The 26767-nt window shown below is 52.9% G+C and overlaps 1 protein-coding gene across 7 annotated transcripts in view; it reads left to right on the top strand.

Moving 5' to 3' along the window:
• Positions 1-9758: 9758 nt before the first annotated feature.
• The window catches only part of SMOX (spermine oxidase), a 57225-nt gene continuing 40216 nt past the window's right edge, over positions 9759-26767 (top strand). For 3 of the 7 annotated variants that reach the window (XM_086701763.1, XM_086701757.1, XM_086701762.1), the window contains exon 1: positions 9760-9950. The gene's annotated coding sequence lies outside the window, so the exon portion shown is untranslated. Of the gene's footprint in view, positions 9951-14620; positions 14646-15804; positions 16024-26767 lie in introns of those variants that run through there. The other 4 variants (XM_086701760.1, XM_086701761.1, XM_086701759.1 and 1 more) reach the window with 4 other exon arrangements.

The raw sequence follows: 26767 nt of genomic DNA, 5'->3' as shown, positions 1-26767 counted from the left end.
TTGGGGCGGGCAAGGTGGAGTGCCCTGTGGAGCCCTGCGGCCCTGACAGCAGGGGGAGACCAGTGACGAGGTCGGGTGACTTTTCCTGGCAGGGAGCACAGGCAGGTGGGTCTCACTCAGTCGTGATTCTCAAAGTGTGCTCCGTGGACCAGCCGCTCAAGCATCACCTGGGAACCTGTTGAAATGCAGGTGACGGGGCGCCACCCCAAACCTACTGAATCAGAAGCGCTAGGGTGGGGCCCACCCACCTGTGTTTTTCACAAGCTCTCCAGGTGATTCTGGAAGTCTGAGAAGCTCTGAACTGGAGTGGGGGAACCGAGGGCGCTGGAGGCGACCTGCGACCTGCAGGTCAGAAGGGCGGCCGTTCCTAGCGCTGTGAGCTCCCCGATGGATCTAAAACCCTCCAGGGCAACTGCCCCGAATGGAATGCTGTTTAAAGACACTCAGAGGTTTCCAAGGAATGATTATTTTGCAAGACAAACAATGTCCTTTGAAGGTACTTTTTTTTTTCAAATCTAAATTTGAGTATTGAGTTTCCTGCCCACCGTGGTTTGAAAGGACCCCAGGCTCTCCTTTCTCTCCCCATGTCACGTCTTCTAGAGTTGTCACAAGGACCTTTTTGGGGCCTGCTCCATCTTTCCACATGGCTCCATTGCAGTTTTCAATTATGTGGGAGAAAAGAACGATGAACTGGCCATTCCCCCGTGTGTGAGGCCTTTTCCTTCCCCGACAAAATAGAGACGAGGATGAGTCAGCTTCTCCCAACCTCCAGGATCTCCTAGTGACTCAGAGGATGGTCTGTTTCATGGGTAAGGGCTCCTCCCACGAAGTGAGCAGCCCCAGCCACCCCCTACCTGAGTCACCCGCCCTGGGTGCTCCCATCAAGACACGGCAGGGGGTGGGGCACGCCGAGAAAGGTCAGCGATAAGTGGACCAGGAAGGATGATGGGGGTCGAAAGGCTAGATGCAGGCGGCTAAATTTGTTCCTCACTTGGGGGTTGCCTTGGCTGGACCCACAAAGGGTTCAGTGTCTCTATTTGAAAATGGGAGAAATCGTGTATCCTACAATATGAGACTCAGCAGTGACCCAAAAGGAGAGGAGATGAGCCTCTGGGAATATGTCTGGCTGGAGACACCCTTTGGACCTTTTCTGTGCAAAAGAGAGGGATCCCTGGGGGTGGTTTATCCTTGAGGATTTCTAGGACAAGCTGTAGTCTGAGCAGGGCCTGTAGGAGGAGCCGGGAGGCCTCCACGGGGAGGAGGGTAGGGTTTAGGGCACTGAGCAGCTGGTATAAACACAGCAGCCCCCAAACCTTGGATTTGGTGCTGCCTGTTTTCCTGGGTCTGACTCCGTCAGTGTTTCTTCTCCTTCACTCCTGTGTCCATCTGTTTTTCTCTGTTTGTCTCCTCCCCCTTCTCTCCTACATCACAGAGAATAGTGAAGGCTTCTCTCCCCACAGGCTGTTTTCTTTCCTGTTTAGATGGTGACTGGCATCTCTCCGCTTATGGAGGCAGCAATCAATCCATCCTGTTTACTTATTGCTGACACGGTGCGTTGTGGTCAGTGAGGTTGTCCACAGCCCCCCCAGGGTGGGGTGGGGACCAGGGTGCTGACACACAGGCATACACACTCAGCCATGACCAGGTCCGTCTGCCTTACCAGTGCCAGGAGGTCCTGGTCTAATGGTCTGATGTCTGGGATGCTGTGGGGCAATCAGCTGGGCCAAGGTCACCTCCTCTGCTGCTGGGGTTCATGGCCCAGCGTGCTTGGCACAAACACAGGGCTCAGACAAGATCTCCCCACGGAAGCTGAGTGCCCAGTGCACAACTCCTCAGGAGTGGGGAGGTCTCAGAAGCAAGAAGGGCAGTGCCCGGAATAACAGTGTCAGAAGGCAGCTCGCTCAGCGTGCCCATTTCTGCACGAGGGAGATAGGAGCAGAGAAGGCAAAAGGCTTGTGGAATGGATCACTCTTCCCCGCATCGCCTCTGCTCTGCCTCTCCTGATTGGGCCCTTCCCTCCTAATTCATGGGACTTGAGACACACATTTTAGTTTGTTTTTCTTGATTTCCCCACATCCTATGCAGTGGCATTGTTCAGGATTGATCAACGATGTTTCCCGGGGTTAGTGGTATGAGTGGGGAAAGGGGCAGGAGGCAGGCCCGACCTGTGGGGAGACAGGTGGTGGTCGTGATGGGCATTTAAACAGAGGTATGGAGGTACGAAGGCCAGGAGGATGACGCTGTTTTCAGGGTGCTTACCCGGGACCTGACTCCTACTAAGCTCTGAGCCCAGGGCCCAAGCACACAAAGATTATCAAACAAAAAAAACCAAAGAACAAACAAAATCCACAGTAGCTAAGAGTCTAGGCGGATGCCCCTTGATGTTTCGAGAGGATTCTCGGAATTCCTGAGGTCATCTGGAGCTCACCAGGGTCTGCCTCATAGCCTGACTGTGTATCTACTGTTATGATGAAGAGCCAGACAGACCTGGGCTTGGGTGTGCCCAACTCTGCCACTCAGTCTATTTGTCTGAGGTTCAGATTGAACTGAGTGTCCTGTATTTTAATTTGCTAAATCTGGCAACCCTTCTAAGTCCCCCAAAGGTTGGCCCCCACCCTTAACCCCCCATCCAGAGGCCGTCAGTGGCAAACCCTGCATTATTCTGAAGTCTGGGATTTCACCTCAAAAATTCACATAAAATTTAAGCTCAATTCCACGTTCCTATCCTTGTTTTGATATAAAACAGCTATTAAATTATCCTAGTTAAAAAGCAACACATTTCCCGTGTATTTTCCCTTGGTTGTGAATTAGTTAAAGCCCTGCTCATCCTGTTAGCCAGCTTTCCAGTGGATGGAAGGGAGACCTGGGGGTGTTTGTGCTGTGCAAGAGGGAACGAGGAAAAGAAGGGCAGGAGAGTGAGATTTTCAAAAGGTCACATTTGTTCAATTTAAAGGACTCCATTTTTGCCTTCCTGTTTTGCCTTTTTATACGTGTTTTTTATTTTTTTACATTTATGTATTGTTGAGAGACAGAGAGAGACAGAGCATGAGCAGGGGAGGGGCAGAGAAAGAGGGAGACACAGAATCTGAAGCAGGCTCCAGGCTCCGAGCTGTCAGCACAGAGCCTGACACAGGGCTTGAACCCAGGAACCATGAGATCATGACCTGAGGCGAAACCAGACACTTAACCGACTGAGCCACCCGGCCACCACAATATATGTCGTCTTCTTCTTCTTCTTCTTCTTCTTCTTCTTCTTCTTCTCCGTCTCTTTCTCCTCCTTCCTCTTCCCCTTCCCCTTCCCCTCCTCCTCCTCCTCCTCCTCCTCCTCCTCCTCCTCTTTTCCCCTCCTCCTCCTCCTCCTCCTTCTTCCACACACACACACAGAGTTGAGAGAGACAGAGAGAGCATGTGCAAGCATCTTAAGCAGGCTCCACGGCCAGTGCAGAGCCAGACCTGACTTGGGGCTTGATTTCACAACCGTGAGATCATGACCTGAACAGAAATCAAGAGTCAGACACTCAACCGACTGAACCACCCAGGCACCCGTAATTGTTTCTTCTTTCACAACGTGGGAATCACTTTAGTTAAAAACATTGAATTCTCTTACCTGGCAGAAGGGTGGGCAAACGGAGACCCAGAGCCTCCAGAAAAGTGGAGAGGGGGCAAGATGGCACATATCCCTTGAAAACAGTGAAGGGAGCTTTTAGAACAGTGGCTATACGTTGGAATAGCCAGAGTTCCCAGGTGCTCCACAGGCCCCCTGCCTGTGGGGGGATGGGAGCCAGGTGTCGGTGCTTTTAAAAGTTCCCCAGGTTATTCCAGTGTACAGTTGAGAGTGATACCATCGCTTTGGAGCTTTGCTACTCAAAGTCTGGCCTGAGGACCAGTGGCATTCAACTGGGAGCTTAAATCTCAGGCCTCACCCCAGACCTGCTGAATCAGAATTTGTGTTTTCACAGTTGCTTTGTCTGCAGTCTGAGAAGACCTGCTTTAGCAGACCTGTTGGGAGCCTCATCTTGATGGGGTGGTCTCAGCAGTGGCTGGTTTCCTTCAGTGGGGACCTGAAGGCCATGGGTGCTAGTCTCTCCATCACAGCCTGCTGCACTGTCTCCCACTCCTGGGTGTACAAAGTTGTAGGCTTACCCACAATGATGGAACTTGTCTTCTTTGCCTGGGTCTGTTAGTGTCTTTCCGTTGATACATCATTCCATCGGGACAACCATATAGTAGCCAAAGACGTTGGCGGAAGATCAGGTACTCCTGTCCTGGTGGAGAAACCTCAGGAGACCAGTCAGGATATGGGGAGAGGACAGACAGAAGTATACAGAAATGTGCCTTGACATCAGATGCAATATTCACGTACTGTATGGCTATGCAGGTCTGGTTTTGAGCCACATAGTCTCTTGTTTTCTAATTCTTTCTTCAGTCACATGGAATTGACATACTTATGAAAAGCCCGGGTAAGTGAGGTTGCTCTTTGCCTTTATCAGTTGGCTATCGCAACAACAGTGCTGTGTAACAACCACGAAACACACAACAGTATTCATTTCTCACGTGTATGTTTGCTGGCTGGGTTGGCTGTGCTGCTCTCATGCATCTACAGGTTGGCTGCATGTTAGCTGATCTAGGCTTGGATCAGATAGGTGCTTCAAGATATGGTCTGGGTGAGTTTGGCTCTCGGCTCTGGGCTGAGCTCTGGTCTGCCTCTCGTGTGTTCATCTGCAGCTCCAGGCTAAAAGGCAGTAGCTATCCAGGGGAACGTTTCTAATGGAGGTGGAGAAAGAACAAAAGGAAGTGGAAACATGCAGGAACTCTTAAAGCTGAGGCTCAAAACAGAATCACCACCACTTCTATTCCATTTCATTGGCTAGAGAAAGCCACACGTTCAAGCCTAACATCAGTGGATGGGAAGATACACTCCACCTGTCTCAATTGTGGCAAGAATATGGATGCAAAATACTACACCGGGAAGTGAAGAATTGTGGCCATTAAGTCAACCCACTATACCCTCCTTGGGAGTGAATGATGCTTCCTTGGGGCTACATGTCCCATCCCTTCCAGAACTTTTAAAAACTTCCTCATAGCAGAGACTGCTGGCTGGTCACCAAAAGTCACTTTTCTACCCTTCCTGGATTCACAGCTAGAACATATCTCCCAGCCTCCCTTGCAGTTAGGTATGACCATGAGACTGGTTTTGATCAATGGTATGTGAGTAGAAGTAATGTTAGTTTTCAAGCTAAGGTTTTCTTCTGTGGCTGGCTTTGTGCTGATGAATACAAGACCTTGATGGTTGTTGGAGGCACATGCTGGAATGAGCCTAGATCCCTGAATCACAATGCGGAGGAAAGCTGTTATGAAATAGGAATACTTCTTTATTGTCCAGGTAAGATATGAATTTCTGTTATGTTTGAACCATTGTGTTCTTGGGTCTCTTTCTTACAGAAACCAGCATTACTTATAATTAGTAAATTTCCTAAAGCCCTTCTTTGTTACTCTGACCTCTCCCCGGGGTGGTGGGTGTGGAAGTGCTTTATAAACTATAAAGTGCTCCACACATGTGAAGTCTCACTGTGATCAGTGCTTGACTAATGTTTCAACACAAAACAGAATCTAAATCAGTTGTATGGATGTGGCAGAGACTGATGCTAATAACTACTGATATCTAGAGGGGGCCTGATGGCTTGGATATTGATTTTTATATCTCTTATTCCTTTTTAATCCTCGTCACAACCCTGAGCCACAGGCTCCTGTCATCACCCCCACTTTAAGAACGACAAAAGGGAGCTTTTGCCGAACTTGCTCAAGGCCTCACAGCTAGTCAGGTGCTTAAACCTGACCTATTGTTCCAGGAGGAAGCAATAGGGAACCATTTTAGCTCTAATCCACTTTGCACCAATCAGGCTCCAAAGACCCGCTTGGCTCATGGTGGGGGTGGGTAGAGAAAAATTGGTTGTACCCGAGGTAGCTGGTGGTGGTGGTAGGATTTGTAAGAAGTATTTAAAATTCCAGGCCCTGGGGTGTCTGGGCGGCTCAGCTAGTTAAGCAGTTAAGCTTCTGACTCTTGATTTCAGCTCAGGTCATGATCTCACAGTTGTGGGATTGAGCCCCATGTTGGGCTCCACACTGGGCGTGGAGCCTGCTTAAGATTCTCTTTTCCTCTCCCTCTGCCCCTCCCTGGCTTACCTTCTCTAATAAATAATAAGATAATGGGGCGCCTGGGTGGCGCAGTCGGTTAAGCGTCCGACTTCAGCCAGGTCACGATCTCGCGGTCCGTGAGTTCGAGCCCCGCGTCGGGCTCTGGGCTGATGGCTCGGAGCCTGGAGCCTGTTTCCGATTCTGTGTCTCCCTCTGTCTCTGCTCCTCCCCCGTTCATGCTCTGTCTCTGTCTGTCCCATAAATAAATAAAAACGTTGAAAAAAAAATTAAAAAAAAAAAAAAGAAATAATAAGATAAGATAAGATAAGATAGGATAGGATAGGATAAAATAAAATAAGTTCTAGGCCCTAATCTGAAACTGTGTACCCTAGAAATCCATTCTTGGAGATAAGAGAGAGGTGTGTATTCCTTGAGGCTTCTGCTTTGTAATAGATTATCTGTAAGATGGCTACCAAGGATTCCTTGCACTCTTGCGTGCTCATTTTCTATGGGTTGAATTATGTCTCCCCCATACGTTTATTGGATATGTTGGAGTTCTAATCCCCAGTACCTCAGAATATGACCGTATTTGGAGATAGTGTCTTTACAGAGATAATCAGGTAGAAGTGAAATTATTAGGATGGGCCCTAATCCACAGGTGTCCTTATAAGGAGGGGAATTTGGACACAGAACAGGGGCATGCACACAGGGGGAACTTGTGAGAAGATGAATATGAGGACAGAGATTGGGGTGATGGATCTACAAGCCCCTGAACACCAAAGATTGCCAGCAAAGCACCAGAAACCGGGAGACAGCAATGAAACAGATTCTCCCTGGCAGAAGGAAGCGAACCTGTAGACACCTTGATCCTGGGCTTCCAGCCTCCAAAAACTGTGAGACAAGGAATTTCTGTTGATTAAGCCATCTACTTTGTGCGACTCTCCTGCAGCAGCCCTCCAAACTAATACCACACTGCACTCTTCCTATCAAGAGGTGGAGTCCGCTTACCCTCCCCTTGAATAGGGGCTGGCTTGGTGACTTTCTTAAGCCAATAGGGTGTGGTAGAAATAATGAAATGGCACGTCTGGGTCTACGCCTCAAGATGCGTGGCAGCTTCCATTTCACCCCAGAGAGAAGCCCGGCTGCCATGTTGTAAGGAAGTCCAGGCTATTCTGCAGGAGAGGTCCCATGGAGAGAGAAACCGTTTGGATTGTTCCAGCCCCAGTCAAGCACGCGGCAGAAGAGCTGTCTAGCTGAGCCCAGTCCACCCAAAGAGTTGTGAGAAATAAGAAATTGTTGTTTGGAGCCACTGAGTTTTGAGGGTGGTTTGTTATGCAGCGAGAGACAACTGACATGTCCTTAGGCAAGTGTTCTGGCACCTCTGTCACAGTCATCCTTACAGCCAGATGCCTCCAGGGCCGTCCTTGCTACCATCTTCCTGAACGGATTCTGGGTGACGCCTGTCTTCCCACATGCTCGCTTCCACATAAAAATCTTCAGTGGTGCATCTGGTTGCAGGGCCTGGTTGGTGCCAGCACCCCAGCTGCAGAGAAGACTGGGAAGGAGCATTTTTGGCTTTGGAGAAGGGGGGGCAGGGTTCGTGCTCCTGGAAAGTTCCCTAAAACAGAAGGGTGTTCAAAAGGTACTGGCCACCCCTGAAATTTGATGAAGGCTCCCAACGATGGCCAATTTTTTTTTTTTTTTTTTTAATGTGAACTCTCTGTGTGTCTGGCACACAGCTCTGGGTCCATTCACCTTCTAATTGTAAACAGTGCCCTGACATCACCCTTCCTCACTCCGCATCCCTGTGGTTAGGATGGGACTGACTCCAGGGCTGGGCATGTGATTCAGGCCCAAACAATGATATGTGACCCAGCAGAGCCAACTTGGTGTAACCTTGGCTTTTTGCTGGGACAGCTGAAAGCAACGAGGACTTGAGCTGTGAGGTCGGTACTTACAGCTGCTGGCAGCCATCTTGCCACAGCAAGGAGCAGAGAAGAGAGATAAGGACAGGAAGACTAAGTCTTGGTAGTTTTCAAACCTCTTGGTGTGCAGCTCTCAGACCATTGACGTCTTCTGTTATGTGAGCATATACATGTCCTATTTGCTTACACCAGGCCATTCTGAGTAGTTTTCTGTCATTTGTAATCTGTCAAGCCCATGTTAGCATTTTTATTGAATCCAATGACTCTTTGGAGTAGGTATTATTTATTAGTCCCATTTTATAGATGAGAAAACTGAAGCAAAGGGAGGCCACATGGAGGCAGAGTTCAAACCCAGGAAATCTAATTCTGAGAGCCTACTCAAAAGCATTCTGTTTCCTTGGTGACAGGGAAGGATTCACTGAGGAAGGTGACATTAAACTCGAAGGGGATACAGGGGTTTGGGGCAGGAAGGCTTTCTGGATGAAGGGACTAGCGTGGGCAATGACCAGGACTTCTCTACTGAGAAGAAACTTCACCTCAAATGCACCATGTCCTTGCCCCTTAACCAGTACGCTTAGTGGGTCCCTTTTGCAGGGGAGCATCAAACCCCATTTCTGTAGGGTCATCTCTGCTCTCCTGGCCTCCACTCATGCGGACCTATGCTCTGCATTGGGACTGGCTGTGAGGTGTAGGTTAGATGTGGCACCCTCCTCACCCTGAAAGACAGTTCAGGGCAGGGGCCTGGCTTCCATCCAAGGCTTCCCCCCCCTTGGACTGGGTCTCTATCAGCTCCAGGAGGCCCTGGACATGTTCACAGAATGAAATGGTCAGAGACCAAGTGACCTTCCCCATAAACGGGCACAAATGAAAACTCTACAAGGGACCAGAGCAGTGCTTGCAGAATCTCAAATGGCGAATAAACAAGTAATTTCCAAATAACTATGACTTTTTTAAAAAGGAAAAGAAAAAGTGACCCTCACACCTATTTGCTTCGGTTTCACACCTATTTGCTTCGTTTTTTTGTTTTTGTTTGTTTTTTTTTTTATTAAACCAAGGATGAGGCAGCGCGTCCCAGCGAAGGCTATTTTCTTACAGAGGCCATTTCCACGTAGTGGGCTGCGAAGTGACAGGCTGTGGCTCTGTGAGTGCGCCCTGCGCCAACCCCCTACTGTCTAGGATTGGAGACTGAGGCGCGGAGGTCTCAGAGGCGGGGTAGAGGGTGGTGGCGGTGGCGGTGGCCGGGAGGCAACGGGTGTTGGGGAGAAAATGAGGCGGCCCTTGGGGACGAACCCACTGACCCCAACTAAGATCCAGCGAAGGGTCTGTGGAAGTGAAGGCAGCTCCGGGAGGAGAGGGGCGCCCCTTCCCTCCAACTCTGCGGGTAAACTGAGGCCCGCGTCCTGGCTCTGCTGGTCGCCTGGCAGGCAGCCTGGACCCGAGTTATGCCCAGCATCGGGCCGGCAGGGCTGGGCTGGTTACTCTCCTTTTGGGGATGAGTGAGTACGTTTGGTGCCCAGCTAGAGACGGAGCGTTGGGCCGGGGGCTTCGGGGGCGGGCCCCCACCCCTCCTCCCGGGGGCCCGCGGCTCCCGCGGCCCCCGCGGCCCCCGCCTCCCTGCTCCCTGGGGGCCGGGCTCGGGGAGGAGCTTCGCGCGTCCCCGCCCCGAGGCGGAGCAGGGGGCCGGGCCCAGGCGGACCTGGCGGGGTGGGCCGGGGACGCGAGGCGGAGCGGGGCCCCACGCAGGCCGCGGCGGCTGGCTCGGGCCCCTACGGTCCCGGCGGCGGCTGGAGGAGGAAGCCAGACGGCTGGAAGAAGAGGGGAGGAGGAGGAGGAGGCCGAGGCTGGAGCGCCGCTCGCCACAGACTCACTTCCCCGGCTCAGCAGGGAAAGGTACCGCGCGTCCGCCCCCCAATCCCCCTGCCCCCCTCCCCCCCGCCCCGTCCCGAGCCCCCGGCCCTCGCTCACGCCCGCAGGAGCTGCGGCCGCCGCGGGAAGGTGAGGGGCTCCGAACGGCCCCGAAGGCTCCGGCGGCCAGCGCGGCGCTCGCGCGGGAGGGCTGGGGTGCGCGGCGGTGCCGGAGGCTCGCGGACAGCGGTGGGCGCCGCGCCCCCTCGCTCGCGCCGGGGGAAGCGGTGGTCCGGCCCGGGGCGGTGATCCCGGGGCGGGGGCTGCGCTGGCCAGGCCAGCGCGCGGGGGTGGAGGGCAGGCCGGACCCTCCCCGAGCTCCGTGCAGCAGGGGAGAGCCCCGGGCGCCCGGCGGGCGCGCTCGGTGGGCGCAGACAAAGCCTGGCGCGGGCGCCCCGCGGCGACTCGGGCGGTCCGGGGGGTGGGCGCTGGGGACAGAAGAGAAGGCGCCGGGGCGACGACCGGGACTCGGGGAGAGGCTGGGCCGCCCTCCCTCCGGCTGTCAGGGTGGTCTCGGGGGCGGGGAGCCTCTCTCTCCAGAGGGCCAAATAGGGAGCCAGGCTGGGAAAGGGGTAGGGTGTGTTGAGTGCTCACTTTGGGGGAGGGACTGAGGGAGGCCACTGCCTTGGGGGTTGGGCAGGTGAAGGGCCGGTGGACCCCCTCTGAGCTAGTGCTAGGAAGGGGCCACAGCCTCGACGCGATAAGTGCAGTGGCTGGCACGAATGGTAAGATGTGCCCACAGGTTGTTTGCAGAACCTGCTGGTGGTGACACATCCGTGCCAGTCCGTGGGGGGCAACTTGGTGTTTGGAACAAGCCCCAGGGGTCGTTGGAGTGGGCACGAATGCAGGGTTGAGTAGGCGTGCATCGAACGTGTGTGCAGTGAAGGCCCCACGTTTGCCCCCCTTCCCTCTTGTTGGGGGGGGGGGGCAGGGAGAAAGCATTCCAGTTCCTGCCACACGCCCCTGCCTCCACTTGGCTCCAAGGTGGTCTGCTCCCTGTCCCACACTCCGATTTCCAGCGTTAGAAGTGGCTTCCTATCCCCCGATTCCCAACAGGATAAGAACATGCCTTAATACCCTCCACCCCTCACTTATCGCTCCTTTTTTGTTTTTGTTTTATTTTTTCCTTCATCCTTCATTCCCCCTCAGCTACAGATCTACTTCTTTACTTCTTTTCACAGCAGAACTTCTGCAAAGAGCTGTCCGCACTTGCTCCTCTGGAGCACATCCCTCGGGTCCTTCAGCTCACCTGACCCGGCTTGGTCCTACCACTTCACCGCAAACTGCCCCAGTCAAGGTCTCCAGTGATTCCCACGCCCCTACAAGCAGGTCTTCTTTGACGACCCGCCCTCCCCCCCGCCACACACACCTTGGTCTTGTTGATCTTCTCTCTTTCTAGAGTTACTATCCTCTCTTGACTTCTGGTTTTCTTCCTCTCTCCCTGGCTAGCCCTTCCTTAGTTGTCTTTGGGGACAACTTCTTCATTCAGCTCTAAAGGTTGGGGGATCCCAGGGCTCTGTCCTCAGCCCCTCCGCTCTCCTGACTCCCCACTGTTTACCTATCCTCCAAGCCCTCATTCTTTCTTCTGATTTTTCAAATCAAGCATTACTTTACAAACACACTGATCTTAAATGTACATCACTTCTCTTCTCATGATTTTAAGTAGCGGATTTTGTCACCAGCCCCAGCTTCTCTAGCTAGCCACCCATCTGATGGTTTAGGGTATCCTGGATGTCTCATAGGTATGCAAACTTCATATGGATGACACAGAACCCTGGCTGCACTCCCCAAATGTGACCTTCCTGGGCCTTCTCTAAATAGCCCATAACCCACCTACCTTTAAAGGCAGGACCAGATGGCACCAGCTCCTCCCTTTGCCCCCCTCCCACATCCAGCGCAACAGCAAGTCCTTTTGACTCTTGCTGCAAAATCTATCTCAGGCTTGTTCTTCATGCTCTGACTTCACTGCTATGGCCCCAGGCCATTGCCCCAGGCCAAGCCACCTTTTGGGTCTTGCCCAGGTGCTGTAGTAGCTGCTACCTGCTTTCCCCCAAATTCCCACTTGCCCACCTCAAATCTATTTTAACAGAACAGCAAGAATGATTTAGAAAAATAGTGATTACATAATCACATTCCTTTAAAACCCTTGATAGCTCCCTACTGCCATTGGAATAAAATTTCAAAGATCAGACCCTCCATGATCTGGCCACTGCTGACCTCCTCCACCCTTATCCTGACCATTGTCCCCTTTGCGTTCTTCCTGATCGCCACATCTGAATCACTTCTGCTCCTTGAACACCCTAAACTTTTTCCTTCTCTGGGCCTTTGCTTGTGTAGTTTCCTCTGCCTGGAATGTTCGTCCAGGGTTTTCTATTGGGCTGGCTCTGCTCCTTCTCATTGTCAGGTCTCAACTTAAATTGCCTTCCCAGTCTTGGTAGAGGCCCCCTCCCCACTCCCCTGTAATTTGTCATAGCACCTGGTTTCTTTCCTTTCTTAATTATATTGATCACAGTCCATACTATTTGTTGCAGTTATCTGTTTACTTTGTCCGGCTTCTCAAGTGCTGGACCTTGACTGGATGGCCCATTGCTGTATCTAGAGCATCCAACACAGTCCCTGGCTGACTCTCAGGAAATCTTGAGCCAGGTGGGAAGGTCAGGGCTGGGTTAGGGAGAAAGACGTGGGTATTGCGGTCAGTGCAGGAGCAGTGACCCCAAGGATTTTTATTTTCTTTCCACAAAAGCAGTTGTATAAATTGCTGTAAAAATTGGAGAGGGCCAGTGGGATGTGAAGAAGGGACATGGGGAGGGTACAGGAGGCTTAAAAGCAGGCCTGTCTGCTTAGGGAAGATTGGGCAGGTCTGGGGGGTGTAGAGTTGGTGTGGGTTGTGGTGGGTTGGGCATAAATGATTTCCTTTGCTCTCTTTGGTTGAAATCCAGGCTGGGTCCACAGAGGGCTGTGTGTGTGTGTGTGTGTGTGTGTGTGTGTGTGTGTGTGTGTGTTTTCTCTAAGTCAGGAGATGGGGGTGATCTGGGCGGACAGAGATTTATTTCAGGCCTATCCCTTGGGTGCCTGCTGGGTGCCCAGCCCTGGAGGACAGAAGTTGGAAGAAGAAGCTGGAGCTGAGCGTCTTTCTATAGACCCTTGTCTCTCCACCCACAGCTCTCTTCTTTGCACAAAGGAGCCAGCTGAGAATTAAATTGTGTGGCTGGTGATCTCAGAATGGAGAGCTAAGAGCTAGGGGACCTCAGATCTGGGAGAGCCCTGAATAGAGGGCCAAGGGACACTGTGAGGGGAACAATGGAATAGGGGCTAAGGGTTCAGATCTAAGGTCAGGCTGACATGCCTACGAAAGGTCTTGAGCTGGAATAGGTGGGAGCAAGGAGAATATCCTGGGTGGGAAAAATCAAGCAGAGGCCAAGAGGCTGGGCCAGGGACCTGGTATACTCACTGGGTGCCACACAATGGCCTAAAGACCTTGCAAATATTAACTCTTTTACTCTTCTTGACAGCTCTAGAATGTAGGTCTCATGCCCATTTTACAGATGGGAAGACTGAGGCACAGTCCTATAACTCAGTAGTGACAGAGTGAGGATTTGAACCCAGGCAGCCTGGCTCCAGAATCTGTGCTGTAAACCACTCCACTGTGACACTTCTCCCCTGCCACTCACATCCACACCAGCTGAAGGCTTCTTAACTAACAAGTGCTTTTGCCTGACTCCCAGAGGCGCCTGGCCTTGGAGGCTGGGGAGGTAGGAAAGAAGCCATACCCTGAAGGTAGAAGGGGTCCTCACTCAGAGTGGGCAGCTGAGGTCCTCTGCTTCATGCCCCATTTTTTTTCTTCTAGAAAGGGCCCCAGGCCCAGGCCAAGTAGTTGGGCGTCATGCGTGTTGTGGTTTTGGGGTGCTGGGGAGGTCAAGTACTTCTGGTGCAAAAGCAGCTCTCTGCTCGGGATGCCATTAGAAGGTCACCCCTCTGGGTTTAGCATGGCCCTTTCCCCTCTTCATCTGCCTCTGGAGAGCTCACAAGGTCAGGAGGGGCTCTGCAGATAAACCGCCTGTTTTGGATTACTTTACAATGTTGTGAGGTGGAGCTTTGGACTTGGCCTTGGGGAGTGTGCATGGAGGTTTGAGTAGGGCTGGGTTGAATGTGGGAGCAGAGCTGGGGGAACGGAGAAATGGGACTCGAATTCAGCTTAATCCACACCACTGTTGGTCTTGTCCTTACCTCTTTTTGTCTGTCTGTAAAATGGGGTTGGAGAGACTTTTTCTTTGCTCCCTAGACGTTGCAGAAGTTGGCAACTCCTGAGGTTGCATGCTTGAGTGGCTTCTTGCACACCCAGCATAAAGGAGTGAGGACTTCCCATGAGGTGCCAGCCCCGAGGAACTGGGCCAGGAAGGAGGGAGGCAGGCGGTGGGTGTGGCAGCCCTGTCCTTCGAGGCTTTCCTGTTTGGTCATGAGAACGCCTCTGGGCAGGTCACTTGGCTTCCCCAGGGTCTGGCTGGCCGGCCAAACAAGGGTTGCTGACCATACAGGGATGGAGTTTCTTGGCTCCAAATTCTGAGCCCCACAGTTTAAGGAGATCTGCTCATCTATCTCAGCAGATCCTTCCAGTCCCCCAGGGAGAGAAGGAGGCAGAGTTGGTGGCATTCTTTTCATTTTGGGAAACTGCGGCGCAGGGTAAGCACATGGCTGCTAGAAGTTCAGCAGGCCCATGGGTCTCGGGAGTGCCCCTTCTTTGGCAGGGAGACTCATCCACTGAGTTGAGATGAAAGCTGGGGCTCAGCCTGACGCTGTCAGGCTGGAGCTGAGGGTGGACATTCCAGCTGGGTGCTGGACCCTCTTACCTGTGGTCAGCACCCTGTGCCCCAGCCTGGTGCACGGAGCCACTGGCTACACAGGACAAGAGCTCTCCTCTGCAGGAAATGAGTGAGCCACTCAGATGTGATATAATGAGGTACTGTTCAGACCAGCTTCCTGAAGGAGACAGTGCTTTTAGAGGGTCCCCAAGTCCTGGGCAGCATTAGCCAACAGATGAGGGGATGACATTCCCAAGGGGCAGGGGGAGCCCAAGCTTGGAGTACTGGGTTGAAGCCAGGTCAGGGAAGGTCTTAACTGCCAAGCTGCTGAGTCTAGACCTGATTCACTAGGCCCTGGGGAGCCATTGAAGGTTATAGGCCTCGGGTGCAATGACTTGATTAGACCAGTGGTCTATAAAAGTGCTTCTCAAACTCTAACACAGACATGGATCACATGGGCATCTCGTTAAAATGTAGGCTCTAATTCAGTAGGTCTGGGCCAGGGCCTGGGACTCTGCATCTCCCACACGCTCCTGGGTGGTGCAGACCTGGTCCATGGGCCATCTCTGTGTAGTGAGGGTTGAGACTGGGGACCTGGGGGCCGAAGCAGGTAGGTACAGGGACAGGTGCAGGTCAGGTGGGATCTAGAAGAGGTAAAGGGGACCATGCTGGCTCCTGTGGACTGTGTTGTGGGAGGTGAGGGGAGTATGTAGAGGGTGTGGGATGCAGGGGCCACTCTGCTGGGAGGTGGGGCTGGGTGAAGGGGCTCTGGGAGTCTGGGTCTCAGACTGGTGACAAAGGTCTGAGACCTTTGATTTTCAGAGCGCCTGACTGTGAGGAACTCTCAAGACCATGAAAAGTGTCTTAGGCGACTGCCCCAAGTCAGGGTGACACACAGCCGGGATACAGGGCATCTTATCTTTGCCCACAGCTGAGCCCGGCCCTGTGGGTAGCCAATCTGGGGTGAGCACTCTTCCTGCAGCCAGGGTGGGGCCGAGGAGACTGGGGAGACAGCTGACTCCAGCCCCAGACATGCCATCTTCTCCTAAAAGTGCCCAAAGTCACCCCAGCTACTAAGCTGTCACCCCCAGTGTGTACAGCATCCCTTTCCCTGGCCTGTGTGAGTCTTTGTAGTGGCCACCGATGGTTACGTGAGCCACTGTTGGGGTCTTATCCCACTTGGGCCACCTCCCCGCATACCTGGACGTGAGGAGGCCTGGATGCTTCTCTCTGCGCTGCCCCTGACTGGGCCACTACAGGCAAGTGTCTGCTACCCTCTGAGGCCCTAGTTTTCTGTTAACTGAAGGACTTGGTCCCCTCCCTGGGGAGCAGGGGGGAGGGTGACAGGGTTTGCTGAGTGGGGAACCGCATCTTCTCAGAATGGCAGCTTAATGCATTTTAATTTTGGTTTAATATTAAAACTCAATAGTGATGATGGAGTAGATTAAGTAATTTGCCCAGAAGAACTGTCCAGCCTGCTTTAGGCCCCTTTAGGCCCCTTGCTCTCTGGGCCCTACATAGCCTGGTGGGGTTGGGGTGGGGGGTGGTATCTGAAGGCCCCAGTCAGGTGAGGTCCCTCCAGATGCTGGCAGGAGTAGACAGTCACCTCATCCGGAGGAGGGTGGAAAGGAGAGACTGAGGGGCTCTCAGTCTGAGTTCCCCAAATGTCCCGTCGATGTCCTAAAAGGATACACTTCCCCCTCCCCCCGCCATGATCCCTGCCCGTGTGCCCTCTACTGTGCCAGGCTGTTCTGAAAGGTGGGAAGGGGCAGCATTTCACAAAGACTATTCTGAGAAACCTCAAGGGTTTGGGGACAGATGAGGGTAGAAACTGTCAAATTCCTTCCATCAGCCTATGGGAGATTCAGAATGCATTTAGGAGAATTAAAGGTTCTGACAAGTCCTGCAGAAAAAGAAACCTAATTTTAGTGTTTTCTAAACTGATTTGACCATGAAAATTTTGGGGGGAGAAGGTGTCCTAATAATATGTTCCACTCACCAGGAAAACACCTGGTGGGCAAGGGCTGATGTGGAAAGATGTGGAAAGATGGGTGGGCCCAGAAGGATGGATGGGTAGCTCCCTGGGGGAAGTGGGCTTGGGGGATGGATACTATTTGGACAGTCAGCGGAAGACAAGGGTACTGCAGAGGGAGGATTGGTCTGAAGGCAACATGGGCCCAGAGTCAGCCCTGGGTTCTTGCAGCAACAGCTCTGCTTCACTTCACTGGGTGGTTGAGGAAGGGACCTGGGCAGACGTGTGTGGTGCCTAGGACACAGCGGTCACCAGGCTGGGGTCTGTGTAATTCTGGGAGGACCATTCCCCTCCCCTTCCCCTGCCATCTCCTTGCCCAAGGTCTCCCAGCCTTTCACCTTGGAGAGGGGGTTTGTGATCTCTGGGCAAGAAGTCAAACTGCTCTGTGCCTCAGTGTCTTCATTTGGACCATGGGGATGACCTTACCTCCCTTGTAGGGCCATTGTGACACTCAAATACTGGTTGGCTGCTCTTTGTGTGATTGACATGGCTGTAGGCAGTGTCTCCAGGAGGGACCCAGGGCAGGGGACAGTTGCTGGGGACATGAACAGGCACAAAGGCCACTAGAACCTGCTTCCTGGAGGAGTGGCTGGCAGGGTGGGGAGATTTTGACCTAATGAGATTTCATAGTCCCTCCTCTGGGTGTGGGAGTCAGAAGACCCAGAGGGTGCCTGTGGGAGACAGGGGCCCTGAGGGCAGGGGGAAGGTGTCAGGGACCTGCCTCCGGGGCCATCAGAGTCTTTGAGCAGGGCAGTGGTTGGATCAGAGCAGTGATTCAGGGGCGTCTGGGTGGCTCAGCCCATTGAGCGTCCGACTTCGGCTCAGGTCATGATCTCGCTGTTTGTGAGTTCGAGCCCCGCGTCGGGCTCTGTGCTGACAGCTCGGAGCCTGGAGCCTGCTTCGGATTCTGTCTCTGTCTCTCTGCCCCTCCCCGACTCGCTCTCTGTCTCTCTCTCTCAAATATAAAACATAAATTAAAAAAAAAAACAACAATGATTCAGTGCGAAATATGGCATGGGTGTGCAGTGATGGTGGGGTGGCGGTGGGGGACCCCCTTCAAACGCACACATTGGGTTTCCTCACAGAATAGCTGTGCCCCTTCTTGGCCCAAAGCACAGGGAGGGCTGGGTTGCTTATGTGACCCTTATAGACCTTTGACCCTTTGACCCTTATCCTCAGATTCTCAGAGCTCTGAGTCACTTTTCCAAAAGGTTAAGAATCTCACCATGTCACCTTCCGGGAAGGGGTGTTGCACATGCAGAAGGGGGAAGGGGAGGGTCCCCTGTGCCCTTCTGCTCCCTCTCCCCTCCCTGGTGGCCGGTGGGGACCGTCACTGAGGCTACCCTGCCCTGCCCCTTGCCAAACCTCATTTCCTCTCTGGTGTGAGGATTCTTTGTTCAGTAGCTCAGGTGAAGTTGCTGTAATGGCGCGCTGGGGCGGACAGGCTGACGCAGTGATGAAGCGCTCAGGGAGGCCCCGGCAGGCGATGCTTCCTGTGCCTTCTTGCTGAGCCCAGCTCCAGGCCCTTGTCCTTCGGTGCCCCGTCTCTTTCTTCCTCAAACAGGCAGGCACCAGGGCTTTTCCTGCTCCCTCTACATCAGAGGCTGGGAGGGACAGAAGCTGAAGAAAAACATTCAGGTTCAGCCAGAGCAGGGTGGCCTGGCTGAGGGGGAGGGGAAGACCCCCGCTCCCCCCCCCCCCTCGGTGCAGATTCCTTTATCTTCTAGTTGCTTCTTGGGGGAGAATGTTAAGGAAGGTGTGATTTAAGACCAGGAGAAGAAGCACTTGGAAATGATTTATAAGTTATTAGGAAACAGAAGAAAGGACGTAGCCACCCTCCGCCAACTGTGTGCCAGGCCCTGGCAGACCCATTATTCCTGTCCTCTCCTCATGGCTGCACCAGGCATGAGCTGTTGCCCCATTTGGAGCATGGAGATACTGGCAGTGCTGAATGGCATGACTGGGTCTCAAAGCCAAGGTTCTAGGACATCTGGTGTGATGTTCTTTCTTTACCTCACAGCCCCCACAGGGCCTGTCCCCAGACCTTCAACCATGCCTCTCTACCCACGGCCAGTTCTCCTCCAAGCCAGCCCAGCCCTCCAAACTCTAGACCCCAGGGAGGAGAGGCTGGTGGGTCCTTCTTTTGGACTGGCCAAAAACGATGAGACTTAAGGTCAGCTAGATTTTAGGGTGACTTGTGGGGCACCTGGGTGGCTCAGCTGGTTAAGTGGCTGTCTCTTGATTTCAACTCAGGTCATGATCCCATGGTTTGTGAGATCGAGCCCTCAGTCTGGCTCTGTGCTGATAGTGTGGAGCCTGCTTGGGATTCTCTCTCTCCCTCTCTCTACCCCTCCCCTTTCCCCCACCCAAAGTAAATAAACTTAAAAAAAAAAAAGATGACTTGGACAGGAGACACTTAGGATCACCAATGGGCAAACATCCTTGGGAAAGATTTTTAAACAAAGCTTTTAAATATTTTATTTTTGAAAGAGAGAGACAGAGAGAGAGAGAGAGACAAAGCACGAGTGGGGGAGGGGCAGAGAGCGAGGGAGACACAGGATCCGAAGCGGGAAGCGGGCTCCAGGCTCTGAGCTGTCGGCACAGAGCCCGATGCGGGGCTTGAACTCACAAACTGCGCGATTGCGACCTGAACCGGAAGTTGGCTGCTCAACCAACTGAGCCACCCAGGCGCCCCTTTAAATGAGGCTTTTAAATGTTAAATACACGGATGACTTTTGATCTTCTTTATTTTAGAAAATCAAAAAAATCATACACAATTAATGCAAAACTTTTGAGTTAATCTGAAAATTTATCTCAGGAAAAGACAATGAAATTGACTCATCTCTTGGTTTTAAAACGTAAAGCCTGAGCATTAATATCTTACTAAGCGATTTTTGGAGCGCATTATGTTGAATGGCAGGTTATGGAACCTCTCGGAACCTCAGTTTCCTCCTCTGTGGGATGGACACGTTGGTGTGAGGATTAACTGATATATTCTACGTGAAGTGCTCAGCACTGTGTTCTGTACTTCACATGTGCTCAGCAAAAAATAGTGATAATGATGACAGAATTATAAGAACAGACATTTCTCGATTTCAAAAGCTGGTGAGTTATTAAGTCTGTCTTTGAACTCAACAAAAGGACTTGAAGAATATGTTTATTGTCCAAGCCCAGCGTCTTAACTCTGTAGGTGTTTTATGGATTAAATCATGGGCTCAGGGCCCACGTGTGCATTTTGAAATGAACACCACTGGCTTTTCAGACCCGGTTCCAGCTCTTGCTGGGGCGGGGGCGGGGGTGAGGGTGGGGGTCCTGCTTCAGGCTTGAACTTTGTGGAGAGCCCTTTATTGGGCGATCCTGTGTTAGGACTCGTTGGAAGAGCACAGTGAAACCACTCTGAAGTTACCGGGAGGGGAATGTCTTGGGCCAGTGAGAAAGGAGGTGACTGTCTAGAGGGAAGTACAAGTTAGTTGCTCTTAGACTTTTCTATCATGTAGGCAAAAGCAATTAGAACACCATTCCTGGACAGGGCCAGGTGTTTATGGAAGACAAAACCAAGGGCAAAGGGCTGTGGCCGGCTTAGCGTAGTGCCTGGCAAGCCTTAGGCCAAGCCTCATGGGGTAGAGAGGCTAGGGTGGCCGCAGCATACCCCACCAACACCGTGGCCTGGAGGCAGGTGGCCTCCCCAGTGGCAGCCTAGGTTTTGGCAGGGCAGCTGGGCTGAGCCGCCAGGCTTGGGGATGCCTCCTGCCAGCCCCGAGTGCCTGGCACAATGTGTTCAGTGTCAGCCTGTGGGGAGGGTGAGACGGGAGTGCCAAGCTGAGGGCAGCCCTCGGGCCCGCTGTCCTGGGAGGCTGAGTGGGAGCCTGAGAACCCAGCAGGCAGTGGGCAGAAAGAGATGAGCTCAGTGTCGTCAAGCCCTGCTCTGCCCCTCACTCTCTCTGGGTGGCCTTCGTCCCATCTGGGAACCTTTGAGAGCCTGTTTCCTCATCTGTAAAATGGGCAGCAGGGTGTAGGATTAAATGATTCAGTGAATGGAAAGTCCCCAGCACGGGGCCTGGCACACCAAGGGCTCAGTAAAGAGAAGTTTGCTACGGAGTGTGTCTGGTGGCTGGGTTTCTCGAGGATGTTTTCCTTTTTTCCTTTTGTGATGGTGTGTGTGCCACCTTCGCCTGTGATAAGCTGTGGTGAACGGGGAGGCCATAAGAGAGGGGGCCTTGCCAGAAAAGAGTTTACAGCGGAGGGGTACGGAATCAGTGCTAAGCATTTCACGGCCCCACAAACCCTGCCTGGGCTCGGCAAGCCTTGGGCAGCTCAGCCCTGCCACCGAGGCTGCCTCTTTGTGGGCCGGGTGTCCTGGGCTAGGCAGAGTGGGGACCCCGTGGTGGCTCAGGAGAGAGGATGGGCTCGCAGGAGACCTCCCTCCTCCCTGGGCTTGGAGCCGCAGCACAGACGGGCTTTGTGCAGTCACGAGGGGCCGGCCAGGGGGCACTGTGCCCGGGCTGAGTTTGTCTCACAGCCTCGGTTCTTGTCAGTGGTTTTGAAAGAGTCCGTGGAAAGTGCTGACTGGGCTGTCCTCCTTCACCCCAGACCCGAGGCTGCGGCTCCTGGCAGGGAGAGAGGAGAAGCCCCGCAGGGAAGCCACCTCGTCAGCCGCCCGCTCACGCCTCCCAGGCTTCAAGTTCAAGGGTCCCTCCGAGGAATGGGTGGATCTCTGCAAGGGGACACGAGCCCTGGTCAGGGGGCTGCTGCTCCGGGCTGTGATAGCCCCTGGGCCCTCCCCCTGCCTGAGAATCCCGCACCAAGTTCTTCAGCCTCAGTTTCTCACCCTTCCTCCCCACAGGCTTGTCGTGAAGGGGAGAGGCGACAACTAGTTGACACGGAACTTGTCAGGATTGGCCGTGTCATGACTGGTCACCCAAGTCATCCTGCTCCTGCCCTCGCCCTCACCCCCACATCCTGTCATCCAGCAATCCCCAGGAGGTCACCAGAGCACTCTCATCCTCTGATCCCCCCTCCTGCCTGTCACTTCCTCTGCTCCAATGTCACCTTATCGGCCAGACTTCCCTGACCTCCCCACGCAGAGCAGCTGCGTCTCCCCTCACCCTGCTCTTCTTTTGTTTGGTGGAACTTGTCACCCTGACCTGTTAGATCCTCTGGGGGGTCGGGTGGCAGAGGCCTCTGGTCGTTGCTGTACCCTGAGTGCCGGCTGTAACGTTTGGCACTCACCAAACGCTTTTGTCGCCGTAGTTGTTTCTTACGGTTTCTTTGGGGGTAAAATAGACATCGCCTAAAATTTACCATCTTAACCAGTTTGTAAGGGCACAGTTTAGTGACATTAAGTGCATTCACAGTGTTGTGCTACTATCCCCACCACTGTCTGTCTCCAGGTTTTTTTTTTAATGTTTCAAAACTGAAACCAGTCCCATTAAACCCTAACTCCCCATCTCCCCCCTTCCCTGGCCCCTGGCGTCCTACTTGTGTCTATGGATTTGACCACCCTAAGTCCCTCGTATAAGTGGAATCATGTAGTAATTGTCCTTTTTTTTTTTTTTAAGGTTTATTTATTTTTGAGAGAGAGAGACAGTATGAGTGGAGGAGGCGCAGAGAGAGAGGGAGAGAGTGAGAGAGAGAATCCCAAGCAGGCTCCGCACTATCGGCCTGGAGCCTGAAGAGGGGCTCGAACCCATAAACTGTGAGATCGTGACTTGGGTGGGAGTTGGAAGCGTAACCGACTGAGTCACCCAGGTGCCCCAAGGTAATTGTCCTTTTGTGACTGGCTTATTTCACTTAACATAATGTCCTCAAGGTTCATCTATGCTGTAGCAGGTGTTAGAATGTCCCCCCCCCCTTTTTAAGGGCTGAATAATACTCCATTGTGTGCATATACTCCATTTTGTTTACCCATCTGTCCCTGGACGTTGGGTGGCTTCCCCCTTTTGGCTATTGTCAATAATACTTCAGTGGACATGAGTGTCCAAATATGTCTTCAAGACCCTGCTTTCAATTCTTTCACATATATACCCAGCAGTGGAATTGATGGATCACATGGTAACTTTATATTTAATTTTTAAAGAAACCAGCACAGTTTTCCATGGCAGCTACACCGTTTTACATTTCTACCTACAGCACACAAGGGTTCCAATCTCTCCACATCCTCACCATTTTATTTATTTATTTATTTTTATAGTAGCCATCCTAATGGGTGTGAAGACAAAACATTTTTGAACGGATGAATGAATGAGTGAATGAAAAGTCTGTCCCTTGCTTCCTCCCGCCCCTGTTTTCACCCCTCCCCTCCCTGGGCCTCATTTTCTCTCCTACCTTGTTCATGCATCTCCAGTGTCTTCCCCACTGGCTACACCCTAGGCCTGGAACATGCCCCCCTGCTTTAAGATGCAGCTAAGGCTTCCTCCCCATCCTCACCCCTGCTCCATGTCCTGGGCATCTCACCTGGACATCTCACTGCTCTGCACCCTGCACTATGCTGGGTCTGCAATGCCTGTATTGTTTGCTGAGCACGAGCGTGACCATCCTGCCTCTTTGTCTGGAGGGTTGGGATGCCGCCTGTGGAGACTTGTGCCCTCTGGGGTGTCGGGGCCACCCTGCCCCTTCTCCTTGGTGCCCCCATGGGGGGCAAGCTTTTGTGTGTGGCCGACTCACCTGGGGAAGCTCAGGGGCGCCCGTCATGCCTGCAGAGTGGCTTAGGTGGTGGCGGCTGCAGCTGCAGGGGAAGGTCAGGTGAATGCGGCCACGTGGGGCCAGCAGCTTGGAGGAGGAGCCCTGGAGGGAGGGAAAAGCGGTGTTGAGAGTTGATCTTGTAAGCAGTCTCTCCGAGCCTTTGCCGTTGTGCTGCTGGAGCTCCTTTCTCAGGTCTCCCCTGGAAATCCTCTCTGACTCCTTTCCCTGCCCCCGTTAGGTGCCTGGCCCATGTTCTCCCGCATTCACCATCCCAGCTGTTGTCACATCTTCAGCATCACGGCTGTTATCACATCATGTACGTTCTCTCTTTAATCCATTGCTGTGTTCTCCCCAGGGACTAATGCAGTGCCAGGCAGGGCTGTATCTTGGGGGAGAGAAAACATCTAAATCTCTCTGAAGACTTCTGATTGGAGAGCTTAGGACTCATGAGAAAGCAGAACAGATATGAGGGCAACTACTGTTCCACAGATGGAAATCGAGTCTTCCCCAGGATCACTGAGAGCTAGACCCTGTCCTGTACGCCCCCGCCCCAAGAGTCTGATTTAGATGACCCAGCATGGGGGCTGGGGATTGGTCATTTGTAAAAATCTCCAGGTGAGTGTGAATCCCTGGTTAGGTAGGAGTGCCTGTCTCCCGGGCTTGTAAATTGTGGGGCCTGGGCCACCTTGTCTTTTTACTCCGCCACAGCCCTGAATTTCAGAAACAAGGGAGCTGGGCTCCTGAGTAGAATGGGGAGTTTGCCTGGGGGTCTCTCCTTTGGGGGTCTCTCCCTTGGGGGTCTCTGGGGAGACAGAATTGCTGACTGTAGTTAGTTACCTATTGCTGTAACAAACAACCTCCAAATGTAGTAGCTTAAAACAGTAATAAACATTCATCATCCTCAGAGTTTCTGTGGGTCAGGAATTTGGGAGCAGTTTAGGTGGGTGTTTCTGGCTCGAGGTCTCTCAGGAGGTGGAATCAAGATGTCGGTTGGGGCCACACTCATCCGAAGGCTTGCCTGGGCTGGAGGATCTGCTTCCTGGTGGTTCACTCACAGCTTGGCAAGATGGTTTGGCTGGTGGTAGGACTCTTGCCTCCTGGGCCTCTTGATAGGATTTCTGGAGTGTCATCACAAGGTGGTGACCGGCTTCCCTTTGATTAAGCAGTCCAAGAGAGCACGTGGATGCAACAGCATGTTTTCTGACCCAGTTTCAGAAATCATGCTCTGTCACTTCTATGATATCCTATTGGTTACACAGGTCAGCTTGGGAGGGGACTACATTAGGGCACAAGTACTAGGAGACAAAGGTCATCGAGGGCCATCATGGAGGCTGGTGACCACATGGGTGGTCATTTCGTTGTACCTACAGCCTCATAGGTCTTGCCTGGGAGGTCCAAGCACCGCCAGGAAGTGGGATGGCCTTCTCTCCTAATCTTCGTTCCTCCCCTGTCATCAGACCATGGCAGTTATCACCGTGGGCTAGGATGGTTCTCTTTGAGGCCTAGAGGTCTTGCTCTGGAGTCATCCTTCAGGAAGGTCTGAGACTTCTCTACTGGCTCAACATCCCCGCCACATTTGGTCTCCTGGCCCAGGCCTCCCTTGGTGACCCTGATTAGTATGCACTTGGGCCTATAGGAAAACAAATATAAAAACCATTGCTGCCACATGCCTGGTTCTGGGCTAAGTATTTTGCATTGTCGCACTCAACCCTGTGAGGCAGGCACTCTTTTTTTTTTTTTTTTTTTTTTAATGTTTATTTATTGTTGATACAACACAAGCAGGGGAGGGGCAGAGAGAGGGGGACAGAAGATCCAAAGTGGTCTCTGTGCTAACAGGCTGACAGCAGCAAGCCCGATGCAGGGCTGGAACTCACGAACCGCGAGATCGTGACCTAAGGTGAAGTCGGATGCTCCACTGACTGAGCTACCCAGGTGTCCTGAAGCAGGCACTCTCTATCCTCATTGGGTTAGGTCACTCATCTAATAAGTCACAAAGATTCAAACCATTGGTACTAAAAAACAAGTGATCTGATCCCAGGGAGAACCTATATGCAAACCATGATGCTAGAACATGTTCTCAAAAGAGGGGACTATTTACTAAGCTAGGTCATCAAGTGAACCATAGGAAAGTGTGTTTTTGTGATTGTGATTGTGTGTGTGTGTGTGTGTGAGAGAGAGAGAGAGAGAGAGAGAGAGAGAGAGAGAGAAAGTAGGGGAGGAAGGAAAGTAGGGGAGAGAGGAAGTAGGGGAAGGGAAGGGGGAGGGAGGGAGGGAGGGGGGTAAGTGTTTCTTCCTGGGGTTCCCCAAGGGCCATAGTGATTTGGGTGCCTCAGAACAGGGCTGGTGCCTTGTTCTTGAGGCTAATTTTCTCTCAAGTTCAGCCCTTGTAGGAGAACTTCCTCCCAGAGGAGTGTCTCTGTGAGCACCATCTCCCTTCAGGCCCACTCTGCCCACAGCCTGCTCTGCTCACCAAGGGCAGCCCCGCACCAGCGTGGTCCCTAGGACAGCGATCAGTTCTGTGGTCTCTTACACATGTGTGCTTGATGACTTCCTGGAGGGGGCTCAGAGTTTGGGTGTCAGGTCCTGCTCGGAGGGAGGAAATCCAGGCCTTGGCGTCTGATCCTGAGGGCTGCTGAAGCAAGCCAGAATGAGACCTGTGCCTTTAGGACTTTGCTGGGAGACCCTGGAAGCTGGCCAATAGGGTCTGGGGTCCGGGCTAGCCTCACTCCGGGCAAGGGTGATTATTCCCATTTTATTATTCCCATTTTACAGATGGGAAAAGTGAGGCTCAAGTGCTAATGGACTCTCCCAAAGCCTCACTGGTTGGGGGCAGAGGCGGCTGTTTGGGTAATTTCATCTTCTCTAGGAGCATCTAGGAGTCCACAGTCCACGTCTCAGACCCCTGACCTCTCCTTGGGCCAGGAGGCACGGGGTTTGCTTGCACCTGAAAGTTCTGGGATCTGAGGGGAAGAAGATGGGCCCTGCTGGCACAGAGCTGGCTGCCTCCCTGGCCAGAGAGGATGTTTGCCTGCGGTCACGCACAAAAATGGGAACCCAGGGCATGGGGGATGAGGAGCAGGGGTCGGAGGTGGAAGCTGAGCCGGTCAGGCTGGCCCAGATTTGGAGAGGTTCATGGCTGAGTGTTTAGAAGTGGTCATGACTGGCCCCTGACCTGATCTACGATCAGAGTGTGAGCCACTCACTTACTTGTGCTCAGGGTGAGATCTCTAGGGTGGAGTGTGGGACAAAGCTGTTTCAGTGTGACTGTGGGGGCAGGAATGTGGTCTGGG

The sequence above is a fragment of the Puma concolor genome, chromosome A3, assembly GCF_028749965.1.
Source record: "Puma concolor isolate L17-30 chromosome A3, mPumCon1.1.hap2, whole genome shotgun sequence".
Classification (NCBI taxonomy): domain Eukaryota; kingdom Metazoa; phylum Chordata; class Mammalia; order Carnivora; family Felidae; genus Puma; species Puma concolor.
This window is presented reverse-complemented; position numbering and strand designations above follow the sequence as displayed.